Source organism: Dreissena polymorpha, chromosome 5 (genome assembly GCF_020536995.1).
Source record: "Dreissena polymorpha isolate Duluth1 chromosome 5, UMN_Dpol_1.0, whole genome shotgun sequence".
Lineage (NCBI taxonomy): Eukaryota > Metazoa > Mollusca > Bivalvia > Myida > Dreissenidae > Dreissena > Dreissena polymorpha.
The window spans coordinates 91,906,264-91,923,138 of record NC_068359.1 but is presented as its reverse complement, the minus strand read 5'-3'; the positions used below and the strand labels follow the sequence as shown (position 1 = coordinate 91,923,138).

At 34.1% G+C, this 16,875-nt stretch overlaps 1 pseudogene; it reads right to left on the bottom strand.

Annotated features, from left to right (window-relative positions):
* Positions 1-386: 386 nt before the first annotated feature.
* On the bottom strand, positions 387-16,089 carry LOC127881962 (uncharacterized; annotated as a pseudogene).
* Positions 16,090-16,875: the final 786 nt, after the last annotated feature.

Sequence of the window (16,875 nt, the reverse complement as noted above, 5' to 3'; positions counted from 1 at the left end):
ATTAAGCATACGTGTATTATACTTGTATTTTATATTAAGAATTGTATAAGTATTAAGTAGTGCAATGTTAAAGTCAGCAAAGCAAGCATTACATCAATATTAACAGGCATTACTATTTGAACTCGAAGTTATTATATATTTAACAATCAATGCATACATTTAAAGAAAAAAGAAGATATACATTAAAATTGAAACAACAAGAAAACCAACAAATACAATAAAAGCGCAGCAATTTCAGTTATTGCTATTTTCTATGTCTAACTGTTTATTTAAATTGATGCGAAACTATACGTACGGAATTAAGGTTGCATATGTAAAAGGTGTTAACAACCGTATTTTTTCATAAGTTAAAATTAGAAAAAAATGTATATTCAAAGCAGTTCGAAAATAAAGATCAATAAATATATGGTTGCATTGCATTTATCATACTAACAGTTAGGTTGAGTTTGAACAAACGACACAGGCTAGTTCTGCTCCCTCGATATACGGAGGACATTTCAATGTACCACACCGACCTTCGACATTGTACAACAGAGCGCCATTCAGATTGGCATAGCTTGAATGCAGCGCCTCAGCGTTCTTGTCCATGCAGACATATCCTTTGCCTTGATACCCATGGAACTCCCCCATCAGGTATCCCTGGTACTCCTTGGTCCATCCGTTGTAGCACGATGTACGGCCAGGAATCATCAAGGTTGTCTTTCCGCGAGCAAGGCAAACAGAACACGGTACGTCATTCTCGTAGAGATCGCCTAAAGCTGGAGGATTTTGGCCTGTTTCATACTCAGCCCCATACATCAGTGATCTATGATCGTCATTGATTTGATTGTATTTGTCATACTCAGGGTCGTTTGGTAGGCAAATGTATTCACCAGAGCCTGTGTGTTGGAAATGTCCACCGGCTGCTTGTCCGCTGTATAGCATCGTCGTAGCTGTCACGTTAGGACACGTTTTCATGCCCCAGTGGACGTACGTTGACGCAGTACGTTGTGTCAGCGGAGAGGGCGTGGATGCACCTGTACAGTAAAGTATTTTATATCATGTATTGCAATCCCATTACCTTTATTAAAAACTACAATAATAACACGATTGTATGGTTATAAATGCAATGTATTCGAACTTATATAAAACAAACTGACAGTGACAATGACAACGTGACCTCCAAAAGTATTCAGACTGTCATACATAAATAAAAATGTTATATTTTTATTCATACTCATTTGTTTCGTATAAATAAATTAACTGCGATTGCTGTATTCTATATGTAATTGGTGAGGAAAAAATGTTTTTATTTGCGAAGATAATGAATTATTTAAAAATAGATACGGATTATTTCATTCATCCAATTTAAAATGTTTTAGTAGTAAGACTTTGCAAATGTATTTTAAGTGTTTATGCTTAAAGCCTTCCTTTCTCTAGGTCTCAACCAGGTAAGTATCTTGTTAAATATTGTTTATTCAAAATGCGTTTTTATAACATGAGCGTCGGTTTCATTATGACATAGATATTTCAGGTGCTTTTTGTGTCCTTTTTAGGCTGTTTAATTGTGAAATAATACAAGTATTTATGTTTCAAAACAATCTTAAGATGTAAATATTCATAATGAAATTCGGAATATCCAGTAAATAATGAGCAACAACATTTAACTGCATTCAAACTAAAAAATTCGAACATAAGCTATTTAGAATAAGCGACACAGAACAATTAATATGCGTTTCTTTAATAAAACATTACCTTGGGATTGTCTTTCCAAAGCAGAAATCCTTGCAGTAGCATCGGTTTTGAAATTATCCAGATAAATCAGTTTCGCAAGAACACTATTCTCGTATTCAAACCGGTTTGGTGTATAGTTTATACACGCTGGTTCTGCACAGAACACTTCGCCGCCGAGTAGGTACCCCACAACAAGAAGTCCTCGAATCATCTTAAGGCTTATGTAGACTGGTAACTCGTATCTGACTGCTAAGTTGTCGTTAGGTTTTCGATTTTTATATGCGGGTGCATGCGGATGAAACGTGGCTTTGCCCAGATTGGTGGAAAATTTAGACGAGTAGAAAGCCTATTGGTTGTATTGGCACAATGCGTGCTTGGTTTCGAATTGCGAGTCGCTGAAAATTGTGATTTAGAATTTCAATACATTTGTTGTTTGATTTGTTCTAATTTTGCTCATGTGTCTATAAATTAACCAAAATCAGTACAAAAATATTAAATGAGATCTTATATAAATGTCCATTCTTCACTTTTCTAGTGTATGTAGATTTTGCACTAACAACAGAATTCAAAACCCGCACCGGTTAAGTACGGGCACCTTTCCATCAGTTGTATATTATCCAGGAATCCAGAGTAACACCAAGATACGGCTATTGAATACTCTCGTGAAGGCTGTTCTACTCTACGGAGCAGAGACATATAGAACCAGTGTCATCTATATAAAGAAAATCAAGGTCTTCATCAAAACCAGCCATAAAAAGACCCTTAAGAGTTTCTGGCTTAACAAGGTTCTTGGAAAAGAACAAAGGGGAACCGGTTGAAGAAGAATTCTGTAATACTTTACAGACGACTGCAATCAGTATGACAAGGCAATCTCTCATCTGTAACCTTCAATTGAACAGGTAGACAAGGCGGCCTAGAACCTAGTAGCTCTGAGACCTTGATGCAGATGCCAAGCAGATGGGCAAGACCTTCCCAGATGCGAGACGCCTCGAGAAACTTGGTTGGCGGCATATGTCCAAGACCGCAGGCAACGGTAATACGAGATGTTTTATTTTTTAGCAAAATGTGTTAATTCTAAAACATTTTTTTTGAAACCGATATTCAATTAAAATAATTATGAAAAAATAATATCTCACACTATCAATAATATTTTTCTCCATCTTGAATGCTCTAACATGAATAAGAAATCGTTACCAGAACAATTTTAATTTGTATTTTTTTAGAACATTTCTAAGATTATTTATCTCAATATAATAGTGTAGTCATTTAGGGATTCAATATTAGTTCACAGTAACTGAATAATATTAGATGACACTTTATTTTGTTCTGTGATTAACAATATTTTTAATGCACAAATATATTAGATAATGACATTTTACATGAAATTCGGACAAACGCAGGGCACGGAAAAGTTATAAAACCCCTGTCACCAAGGTAATAAAAACAACGAAAGTCCTATCCTGAAAATTACACCCAAACACCACAAAGTGTGTACATTTAAATTATGTTGTTAGAGATATGATACTATATTTTCAAAAGAATGCAAAACAATACGTCTGAATACTCATTTTGATTTAAATACGTTCAGAAGTGAATTTTCACGATAATCATTGCCGTTCTTCACGATGTTCGTGCGTCGGTCTTTCTTTCCATCTCTACATCCTTACATCCGTCACATACGTCATGTTCGCACGTAAGCTAGTCAATAATGACCCGAATTTGAAAACACATGATATATATATATATATATATATATATATATATATATATATATATATATATATATATATATATATATATATATATATATATATAACAAAAACGAGCTGTGTTTTCACCGCCTGTCTGTGCTTCCGGTAGGCAACCTCCTCTGAACAGATTCTTTTCGCACGCACACGCAGACCATACGTTATAGCTTTTTTTGTAGACTCCGGGTGCGAAGAATCCCTGTGTAGTTACAGGTGTTTATCGGTAGGCTTAGTATATAGGTCGGTTTGAAGGCGCCCGTTCCGTATTGATGTCACCGTACCCAGGAACTCTAGTTTTTCTGAAGAATAGCGGAGCTCGAGTTTAATGCGAGGGTTGATTCCATTTCCTTGTGTGTGGAAAGTTTTAAGTGCCTCGATACCATGCGTCCATAAGCACCACACATCATCCACAAACCGGAAGTATGCGAGTGGTTGCATTTCTGACCGCCGGAACAGTTCCTCTTCCCAAGCACCCATGTAAGTTGATGCATAGTTCAGCCCGAGGCGTGAGCCAATAGCCGTCCCTTCTGTTTGTATAAAGTGTTCGTCGTTGAATGATGGATGATTTCCAAATAATGGGACTCGAAAAACTCAGCGGGTCGGACGAGTACCGCAAAACCATGGAACAATTGTGGAAGTCAAAACTAAGGACATACCGACCATATGGCATCAACGTGCAAGAATAAACGTTAATAAAAGGGCGCGTAAACAACGTTGACGCCGGAAATGCACGACGTCATTTCCGTTCATAATAAAACATCTGAAAATAAAAAAATGGCCGCTGATGAAGACCGTGAGGTCGAAAGCTTCGGCAAAAAATAATACAGCGTTTTTGTTTAAATACAACAAGGCTAATAGAGACTTTGTTATATATATATATAGCCTCATTAAATCTTGGAAAGAAGTTCATTTTTAAATATGAAATTTGAGAGAATTATTGCCCTTCGATTGAAAAAGACATTTTTATTGAGCTTTTTGTTTCCACGCAAGATCCATGAATTAAGTATACGCCTTTGATTCAACTTTATATGAAGTATCCTTAAAAGATGACCACATCCATATTCGTAGTTAATTTCGCTCCAACGATTTGTTCGTGGTTGTGTTGCTCTTTGAATAATGCTTGAGATATCGGATACTAATGATCCGAATTTAAGTACAATTAATATGATACATCCTTCAAAGATAAAATAACGCACGTTGTCACGTCGTTCGGTGTCAATCGCTTTGAGGGTCTACTTTCAATTTTAGTTCTGGTGATGGTGGACATGCGGGTATTATAAGGTGGTTCTACTCTATTTATTCTTTTATGAACTTATCATCCTGTATACATAATTTGATTCCATGCAAGATCTCGAATATGTATCACCTAAATCTACTGTATTCAGCATCCCAAAAATTGCGGGCAATCGCATCTTGCTTCAATGAGTTTTCAGATAGTACTTGTCCTTCGATAAATAGCATGTTTTGTATTTATTGTTTGTTTGTGCTCTATATCTCTTGAATGTATTATCCGAATGTGTTTAAACTTGTTTAGTAGATAAGGTGTATGTCAATAGATTGAACATGTGCAGTGCTTTTTTCTGTTCAAAATCAGTGCCTAAATACCTCAAATTTAATGAAACTTATTACAATTTTCTTTTATTATGGGCAAGTATATACTTTTAGGTATTTTTAGGTCGTTCCATTTCAATAGCCTTTCAGGGAGTAATTGACTTCATTTAAATGTGACTTGTGTATAGCTGTACATGATCTTTGATACTCAAAAGCAAATTAAAATTACATTTAAGAAGCCTCAATTCCAAGGGATCATGCGCATATTTTCAGTTGTTCTATTGATTGCTCGTGGATTTGTTGCCTCATTTCGTTCTGTCCTTGCTTTCAATTTAATACATTGAAAAAACGCATAATCGAAGAGCATCCTTCACTTGCACGGATGTTATGTCTATTTGGACGGACGTGTCGTTCACCCTGGAACTAAACCTACGTTCATAATGTATACTGCGGGTGCTTTTTAATAGTATAGCCATTCGAATTAAACAGAAAGCCTATTCCCCAAATACGTTTCCGCCGAATATAAACAAAACAATTGACAGGTACAATTGCCTTTCACAGACTAAACAATCTTAAGTAAATTAAACGTCTTTGGTAGTTTCCTTATAATTTTTTTTCGGGAAGGAAAATCATATATGATGACACAAACTAAGAAACATTTCGTCTCTACTCATTTTAATAATGTTCCGGTTCCGGTTGCAGTCCGAGATACTGATAATCAGTTTATATGAGTCGGATTACATCCGTGCGTGCTCAAAGTGCTCTTGTTGCCGCAGTCAAAATTGATCTACTTCAAAACAATCGTACACAATCAATATTCCCACGATTTGCAAAAGGCGGCATCACCTCATTTACAATATGATTAAAAGTGATATTTTTTTTTCAACGCACTGATACCATTACTTCCTTAACTGTTCAGTGTAACAACCTGTCGACACGGCTTATCAAAAGATTAAGTTCACCTGTGTGTTAATTTGATGCTGCTTAAAACATAATTAGACATTCCAAGCATGTGCCGGATTTGCTCTGTAATTTCAGTTTTAACCCATTAAGCCTAGTGGAATCTCCAATATTTCTAAATTGGATCAATTTATTTTCAAAATTAGGGATGTCTAGTATATTTATTTCTATATTTAGAATATTTCTCACAGAAATTCCTTTAAACATACAGCGCAGACCCTGAAGAGACGCCGCATTATGCGGCGTCTCATCTGGGTCTACGCAGTTTGCCAAGGCCTTTTTATAGACGCTAGGCATAAATGGGTTAACAGAACATGATATAAAATCACGTGCCCCCAATGCCAGATGACAAATGATAAAGGTCCTTGAGCAAAATTCTTATTTGAATAAAAAACGATACAACTTTATGATCGTACAAGCATCATATACGAGACTTTTCTGTGTAATTGTACGAGCTTTTTGTAAGTAGTTCACTACAATATTCGCATTCCTAATAAGATAAAAACACGTATTATAAAACATTGTAATAAAATAATTTGTAAAAGTCGTTTGCCATTAACTTCAATCGAGTTTTTTACAGTATTTGTTAAAGCTTTACTCAAAAACAACGTAAAAGCAAATTCACTTAATTTAGGTCGATTGTAACTGTACAACACCTAACGCGTTATTTATTATGTACAAAGATACCTTATAACATGACCTTCGCTCCAGGAGTGAAATTACGTAATGTTCAATTTTGTTTATTACACGGGTGTTATTACACTAGTTATATAACTGTGAAATGACGTCATTTTTTTAACGAAACGACGTCATTATTCCAGCGAATTTCTTCAGTTAAACTCTTTTACAATGTGAATAAACGGTGAAAAGAGCATAAAATAAAAATAAAATTTGTTGGTCATCATATAAATAGAATCTTAAATTCGTGGTCATTTTGTATTGGATGTATTTAACTCGTAATCTATCAAAAAAGATAGAAACTCGGCAAGCCTCGTTTTTATCTTTATTTATATGATTTAAAAAAAAATAAATACAAAACGACCACTCATACAAGATCCTATATATATTCACTAAACGCAAGCAAGTCTACTCATATGACTAAAAATATTATTATGATTCATATCAATACACTTCGGTTGGTCTATAACCTCTTATTCATACGTATAGTGGTACAAATCATATGCAATTTAAAAATCGTACGCATTAATGATAGCTAACATTGCAGACCAAAAAGTGCTGCTGATGATATCTGTACTCACCAAACAACACATTTGTACTTTATATTTTGGTAACTACTCATATATACATTAACGTCGAATTTTTTCAAATGCCATACACTGTTTCCCATGTAATATAACCATTACGAATATTTGTATCTGACACATGTGTAATATACTTTTTAAGCGTTTTCATTGGCTAAGTTTTCGTTCGATTGACCAATCGCATTTTGTTATTTTTGCTGAAATAACGATGCATCGTCAAATGACGTCACGAAATGTAAACAACATTCGGGATTTATCATTATGTTTGCTTAAATATTTACTTAATTTGCGCATGTGATAAAAAAGATCTGACACTCGTTGTCATTTCATACCATATTTTATTAAACTCGTCCAGGAAATTCGATAGTAAGCTCGCCAAAGGCTCGCTTTCTAACAAAATTCCTGAACTTGTTTAATAAAATATGGTATGATATGACAACTCGTGCCAGATCCTATATATATTCTGTGGACGAACAGTTTATGTATGCCTTTGCGTTGAAACCTAGCATGCAGTATCAAGGCTTTGCACCGTATCGTTCCAATCATTTTCCAAAATTGTACCTATCCAAGACACTTTGTCAATTGTGTAATTTTATGTTACCGCATTACCTCATTTTAATAAGAAGATTGAATAACAAAAAATACTTTGGTTTGTATTTTTATAACAAAACATGTTAAAAAAGCTTACATTTGATAGTCGTTTAATTTTTTCTGCATTCCTTAGTAAACAGTTGATACATGCGATAAAAGGAAATAATATGAACAAGGAAAATAACATCTGTCGCTTTTTACTGCCGTATCAAACAAGGAACAAGAAACAAAAAATAAATAAAAAACAAGATGGATCTTAATTGGGTCTTGCAGATTTCTCACGTTTAACAACGGCATAACGAGGACAACTTCATACTACATCCCGATGCACATGATTGACAAATGGATTAAAAGAGATGCAGTTACCATACACAGCAGCGGAATCTCGATACAATATGGTTATTAAACTATTATCGAAAGAATATTGTGATTGGTGTAAATAATCTATAATAATCGCTTTATGCATCGAAAACAATACATCAACAAGTATTGTTACGCCAATAGATTGAAAAAACAATCCCACAGCCCTTAGCATTAAAATTACGCCTTCTCCGGGATCGAGATTACCACTTATAATCTGACAAGATGTTGGAATGAGGTTAATGTTTTATTTGTAGAAAATATACCTAGACGGTTTTAACACAGCGGCCCCGTGGTGCCTGGGCTTCAAAATTAACATTGTCGTTGCGCTTGTTTTTTCCGATTATGTCGCCGCGACGCTTGACAATTTCACAAGCGCTTGTAAGCTATGAATCAAATGTTTTCTACATTTGGCAAACGATAAATCAAAGCACGCACGCTCTAATCAGCTGTGTGTGAACAAAGCGCTTATACGGGGCGTTGATGGGGGTCAATCATGGTGTTTGTCTATGATCGATTATTACCGGTACACTTGGTGTTAGAGCAATTAAAGGTACAGGCATGTTTATTGTGTGTGTTTGTTTCATTTTTATTGTTTAGAAAATAAACAGTAATTGGTGTTTAGTTTAAACATATTTATTTCAAACAATACACATTTTTTTTACACAGAATTACATACAACATTTATACAGTTAACATGTTGTGTGTAGTTTAAGTTATAATTACAATTAATTGCAATAAAAGGTCATAATTGATCGCTCCGTCACACTTAAGATGTTCAAACTATTTTCTCAATGGCGACTATAAATTAACAGTACCAATATTAAATGTATTCACAACACATAGTTTCTTCGATTTTTACATAATACGCCATATATACCTGCAACATTTTTAGTTTTTGTGTATGACAAAATGCTTTCGCACGTGAGAAAATTACCCCAGACATTGCTAGCAAATAATCAGCGCTCGAAATGGAAATGCTCGGTATTTCTAATATAACTAACATGATGCGTTTAAGGATTGAATGTAACAAGCATGGAGGCTTTAAACCGAGTTCAGACGCGTCTCTTCGCGGAGCACCACAGTTAAACATACCACAGACTGTCCAGGAGAATCTTGTTGAAAATGGTTTTAAGATAATTGATATTGCACGCGTGACAGCGGTGTCCGAACGAACCGTTTACCGACAAATGATGCGATATGGTTTAAGCAAGCAGTAATTTCCTTCTCTTACTGATGACAACCGTGATGAATACGTTACAAAAGTAAAAAAGGAATTGCTATTTTGTGATGAGATCATGATCATGCAACTCCTTCGTCAAAAAGGCTTACATATCCAGCGGTATCGTTTGAGAGAGAGCATTAAACCCAACGGGTATTTCAGAGAGAAAACACGTGGCTCTGCACCGATTGGTTGAACGTTTGCACCAGTAGAAAGCCTATTGGTTATTTTTTCAAAACACATGAAAAAGTCATTAGTGTGTAGTTTAAAATTGTTCTCTGGTTCATCAAAATGCATACGCACGAATCGATTGTGAGTTAAGTGAATTGTTCGTGTTCCTATGTCGTTACGAAATATGTATTACAAGAACTTTTTATTAAAATATGTAATTAAAACTAAAACATATTTTGAAACCAATATTATGGGAAAAAATTCAATGCTTAAATTTTAAACTATTATTAAATTCCACGCAAATAATATTTTTCGCACATTGAATGCACTTACTTGTATAATAATTATTTAACGAACAAATTGAATCGATATATGTCTTCATTTGTCCTCCGGTCCGTATGTGCGTTCTTACGTTCGCCACATACATAATAACCATGCGAAATCTTAGTTTAAAATGTTCCTCCTTTATTGATACCTTAGATTAAGCATTACCAAAGGGTAAAAATAAGTATATTCATGCGTAGTTTCACTATAAAGAGAGATATTGCCATTTTATTAATAATTAGTCGTTTTTTAAAGCTTTCGTTAAACGTATCAATTAGATAAAAAGTATGCAAATAGAGTGATCTTCGTCAATTTGCTGCACTCCAATAGTTTTCTAAGGCGTAAGGTTCGTTTAATATATGAAAGTGTCTAATATAGTGTTTGTTTCCACTCGAGACCTCAGCAAAAAAAGTTTAAATTTTATGAAGAGTTATACAGTATATCTATATATAAAAAATGTGCATATTTTTACGAAGTCCCGCTTGAATGAGTTGTATTTGCCCTTTAATTAAAAATGAGACAGTTAATAGAGAACGTTTTTATGGTCGAAATTCAGTAACACAATTCTAACTATTGAAACTGTATAAACTGTCCTTTTATATGGACAAACACATACTAGCAGATCGTTTCATTCCAGTGGATCTCCATTGACTCCATTAAAATGTTAACGTTTGTTAAGATGTTCGGGATATGTTAAACTAAATGCAACTTGTAATAACATTGTAGGTGGAATCCATGCCAAGCGACCATGTGTAGACTGTTAGGTTACCCAGTTCAAATGATCATTCATAGATGTATGTTTTTCTTTTGACCTTGCAGTTAAGGATAACCCATGAAAGTGCTAGCACTTATTTCCAATGCGGTCCTTTGGTTTTTCTGAAGAGACAGCACGCAGAAGAAACAGTATTGAGATACAAAGAATCGGATGCGATATACTAACTCTTTGCGAATGGATCTCTTGGTTCTTTTACGTGCTCAGTGTATAGCACCGATACACGCGATAATTACCTGGGTTTCCTTCCAGTACATCTCTAGTTGGGCGGGAAACACTTGAAGCATTTCTGAAATTTACAGTGCCTCGGCCAGAAATTGAACCGGGGACCTCTTGAATTGTAGACCAGAGTGTTACCACTCGACCACCACTCCACCTATGATAGAGTTACTGTCTCGTTTTATTGTTAAATTTCTTTACTAAATCATAACAAAGCGATTTATCGAAAAGCATAAATAACCTTCACGGATATATTTGTTTTTATATATTTGGAGGTGTCGTTCATGTCATAATTAGACCAAATCACATAGTATATATAAAGTTGTTTGTTCAAAGTAAAATATTCATTTAATGACTTTAGTATGAATTACCCGCAATATGAAAAACAATGTAATCAACGTGTAATCTGCAACTGCCTTGTATGGACTTATTACTTATAAATATTTAATAAATTTCGTGGAAACTATTTATGGAACAGGGCAAGCTAATGTATGACAATTTTATTCCAAACAAATTTTTGGCGTAGCTATATAACTTGTTTAACTGTTCCTTCTTTCATTAATATGCGATTTAAAGACGATTAGGACGGCACTAAACATGATATCAACGAAACGGAAGATATTATCATCAATGCGATTGTATCTGCATATTTTGTTTCTGTTAATTAAAAGCCATCACGAAGAAAACACGCAAATATTTGATAATGTCTTTATATCATTAATCGGGAAGAAAAATATGTATTGATGAAATTAACAATTCAATTGTTACGTCTATTCGCCGCTTAACAATACGGGGCTTTGACCCGGTGCCTGCGCGGTCAATTATGAACAGTGTACATAAATAGGGATATTTTCGTGCGAGTTGTAATGTGCACTCGTTTCTTCCGTCAAAATAGATCTACTTTAAAGCCCTCGAACCCCTTGAACAAAATACTAACGTTCAAAACAAAATGAACACGATTTAATACAAAGAGGCATCATCTGCATATATGATAAAAAATGATACTTATATATTTTAATGCATTTATATTTATAAGTTTCTTAAATACTCATTAACATAACCTGTCGGCACGACTTTTTTCAAGATTTAATATACTAGCATGTTTTTGGATGTTGCTAAAAACATAATTAAACACTCCACGCAAATGTCTTATTTGCGTTGTCGCTTCTCCTGTCAACTGAAAATGTGGCAAAATAAGGTATAACGATTAAACAACATCCTCGAGCAAATGCAGTATCAGAAGAAAGATATAATTCAACTTCATGGTCACTTATCTAGTGCTAATCCATCGTTAAGGCATTGAGGTCAATCTCTATGGCGCTAGACGCGATATTATGAAGGCAATGCCTCTGAGAGTGTGCGAGATTTAAAATCTTTGTCGCGTTTAAAATAACATGAAGAACTGAATTATACTGCGATTGTTTTAAATATATTAACATTCGCAATAATATAATATTATGAACCGTATTCCACGTCAATAGATTTTTTTTCACAGCTTTTATAATATCTCAATACAACAACCACGTATATGCAAATGCACGTATTTAAGGTAGATTGTAACTGTAACACACATAACTAGTGCTTGATTATGTACTGATAGCATATTTACTCAAAATAAACAAGTGTACGCATATGATTAAAAATGTTATTTTACGTAAAGTGGTTGAAGTCATATATTGTTGAAAAATCGAACCACATAAATTGATAACTCACAATGAATTATTGTAATTAAGTTTTGAAACGCATTAGCGTCACAATATTGCCAATTAAATGTAGTTTTGGAGAACAGACTTAAAAGTACTCAACGAGAAACGATCACCAAACAACAATTTGTATTTGTCATTATGATAAATCATAATGCAGTGACGTCTAATGACAGATTTTTGACATGTTATTTCTTGAGTAACGAACAGTTTATGCACGTCTTTGCATACATATAATGCATATATTATTGCATACTTAAATTTATGTTTGTCTTTGAATCAACCAGGATGTAGTCTCAATGTTTTGCAGCCAATCAATCCATGTTTTATGTAAAGTCTTGTGGTGTATGTATTGCGAAGAATATTGAGAATTGTAGTTACATAACGCAATAGGTCAATTACATAATTTTATGAAATCGCATGCTTCGTTTTAATAAGAATATATCATTATACACATAAATATAGCATTTATTTTTGAAAAAATGGTGATGATGTTTAATGTTTATATTCGTTATATATTTTCCTCATTGAGAACTCCAAAACATCGTGATTATTGAAAATTCTTTAAAATTCGATTTCAACTATTTCAAGTTATTTTATTCCAGCATTACATAAGAAAAACTATTTAAAATATGATGTATGCATGATTGTCTTTCCCTTTGTTTTGATCAATACGTTTGTGTATGAATTCCATCTGGTTAATAAAAGGTTTAATTTTATGGAATTGGAGTTCATTTCCATTGTTTAACTTATGGCATCAAATGTTCTTACATAATCGCAGTATTCGTTAAAAAAACCAATAAAGGTTGTTATTACAACGGATTGAATAAACGACCCCTCAGCTTTTAGAATTCAAAACAAATATGTCCCGTTCTACAAGATACATTTGTTCATTAATGATCAGACAGGATTGATAATCTGCTTCATAATTTATACGTAAGAGATACACTAAATATTGAGTATCGATCGTGTAATCATTAAAATGCAGTTACTGTAACCATATATTACCAATTGAAAAAAGCCATTTCTTAAATACAATTTAATACTGTTTACTATAATATTTAGTACTGTTTACACTGTTTGAACAATTTAAAATAAAACGCGAGTGTATCATATAGAAAAAGGAAATGTCAATATATCATTTTGTTAAAATTTAAGAGAACAGAACCGTGGACATCAGCTGTAAATTGGAAACGAAACAGTTCTACCACCAGTTCATTTTCATATTCTAAGGGAAATGAAAAAAAAACAAATAAAAACGATGAATATATTTATTAACATTCATTTTAGTACAGTGATAAATTTACTCTTAAGATATATTGCAGAAGTATACTAGAAATCAATGCAGCATACTGAACCGAAATGCACAATACACATTAAAACTGCAACAGTTAATAGCCGTGATACTCTCCGGTATCACGCTTGCTTACAACAAAATATGCCTTGTATGAGAAGCTTTGCAAACGATACATTTTTAAATCCCCATTACCACAGTTGATGTTGATATAAGAAAGTTTAAATAACACGAAAACTTAATTGTAAATAAAGCATACGTGTATTATACTTGTATTTGATATAAGAATTGTATAAGTATTAAGTATCGCAAAGTTAAAGTCAGCAAAGCAAGCCTTACATAAATATTAACAGACATTACTATTTGAACTCGAAGTTATTATATATTGAACAATCAATGCATAGATTTAAAGAAAAAAGAAGATATACATTTAAATTGAAACAAAAAGAAAACCAACAAATTCAATATAAGCGAAGCAATTTCAGTTATTGCCATTTTCTCTGTCTAACTGTTTATTTAAATTGATGCGAAACTATACGTACGGAATTTAGGTTGCATATGTATAAGGTGTTAACAACCGTATTTTGCATAAGTTAAAATGAGAAAAAAATGTATATTCAAAGCAAGTTCGAAAATAAAGACCAATAAATATATGGTTGCATTGCATTTATCATACTAACAGTTATGTAGAGTTTGAACAAACGACACAGGCTAGTTCTGCTCCCTCGATATACGGAGGACATTTCAATGTACCACACCGACCTTCGACATTGTACAACAGAGCGCCATTCAGATTGGCATAGCTTGAATGCAGCGCCTCAGCGTTCTTGTCCATGCATACATATCCTTTGCCTTGATACCCATGGAACTCCCCCATCAGGTATCCCTGATACTCCTTGGTCCATCCGTTGTAGCACGATGTACGGCCAGGAATCATCAAGGTTGTCTTTCCGCGAGCAAGGCAAACAGAGCACGGTGCGTCATTCTGGTTGAGATCGCCTAAAGTTGGAGGATTTTGGTCTGTTTCATACTCCGCCCCATATATCAGTGATCTAGCATGATCATTGATTTGATTGTATTTGTCATACTCAGGGTCGTTTGGCAAGGCAAGCAAATGTATTCACCAGAGCCTGTGTGTTCGAAATGTCCACCGGCTACTTGTCCGCTGTATATCATCGTCGTAGCTGTCACGTTAGGACACGTTTTCATGCCCCAGTGAACGTACGTTGACGCAGTACGTTGTGTCAGCGGAGAGGGCGTGGATGCACCTGTACAGTAAAGTATTATATATCATGTATTGCAATCCCATTACCTTTATTAAAAGCTACAATAATAATACGATTGTATGGTTATAAATGCAATGTATTCGAACTAATATAATACCAACTGACAGTGAAAATGACAATGTAACCTTCAAAAGTATTCAGACTGCCATAGATAAATAAACATGTTATATTTTTATTCACTCATTTATGTTTCGTATAAATAAATTAACTGCGATTGCTGTATTCTATAGGAAATTGGTTAGGAAAATATGTTTTCATTTGCAAAGATAATGAATTATTTAACAAAGATACGGTTTATTTCATTCATCCAATTTACGATGGTTTAGTAGTAAGACTTTGCAAATGTATGTGAAGTGTTTATGCTTAAAGCCTTAATTTCTCTAGGTCTCAACCAAGTAAATATCGCGTTAAATATTGTTTTTTCAAAATGCGTTTTTATAACATGAGCGTCGGTTTCATTATGATATAGATATTTCAGTTGCTTTTTATGTCCTTTTTAGGCTGTTTAATTGTGAAAATATACGAGTATTTTTGTTTCAAAACAACCTAAAAATGTAAATATTCATAATGACATTCGGAATATCCAGTAAATAATGAGCAACAACATTTTACTGCATTCAAACTAAAAAATTCGAACATAAGCTATTTAGAATAAGCGACACAGAACAATTAATATGCGTTTCTTTAAAAAAAACATTACCTTGGGATTGTCTTTCCAAAGCAGAAATCCTTGCAGTAGCGTCGGTTTTGAAATTATCCAGATAAATCAGTTTCGCAAGAACACTATTCTCGTATTCAAACCGGTTCGGTGTATAGTTTATACACGCTGGTTCTGCACAGAACACTTCGCCGCCTAGTAAGTACCCCACAACAAGAAGTCCTCGAATCATATTAAGGCTTATGTAGACTGATAACTCGTATCTGACTGCTAAGTTGTCGTTAGGTTTTCGATTTTTATAGGCGGGTGCATGCGGATGAAACGTGGCTTTGCCCAGATTGGTGGAAAATTTAGACGAGTAGAAAGCCTATTGGTTGTATTGGCACAATGCGTGCGTGGTTTCGAATTGCGAGTCGTTGAAAATTGTGATTTTCAATTTAAATACATTTGATTGTTTGATTTGTTCTAATTTTGCTCATGTGTCTATAAATTAACCAAAATCAGTACAAAAATATTAAATGAGATCTTACGTAAATTGTCCATTCTTCACTTTTCTAGTGTATGTAGATTTTGCACTAACAACAGAATTCAAAACCCGCACCGGTTAAGTACGGGCACCTTTCCATCAGTTGTATATTATCCAGGAATCCAGAGTAACACCAAGATACGGCTATTGAATACTCTAGAATTCTGTAATCCTTTACAGACGACTGTAATCCATATGACAAGGCAATCTCTCATCTGTAACCCTCAATTAAACAGGTAGACAAGGCGGCCTAGAACCTAGTAGCTCTGAGACCTTTATGCAGATGCCAAGCAGATGGGCAAGACCTTCCCAGATGCAAGACGCCTCGAGAAACTTTGTTGGCGGCATATGTCCAAGACCGTAGGCAACGATAATACGAGATGTTTTATTTTTTTATCAAAATGTGTTATTTCTAAAACATTTTTTTTGAAACCGATATTCAATTAAAATAATTATGAAAAAATAATATCTCACAATATCAATATTATTTTTCTCCATCTTGAATGCTCTAACAT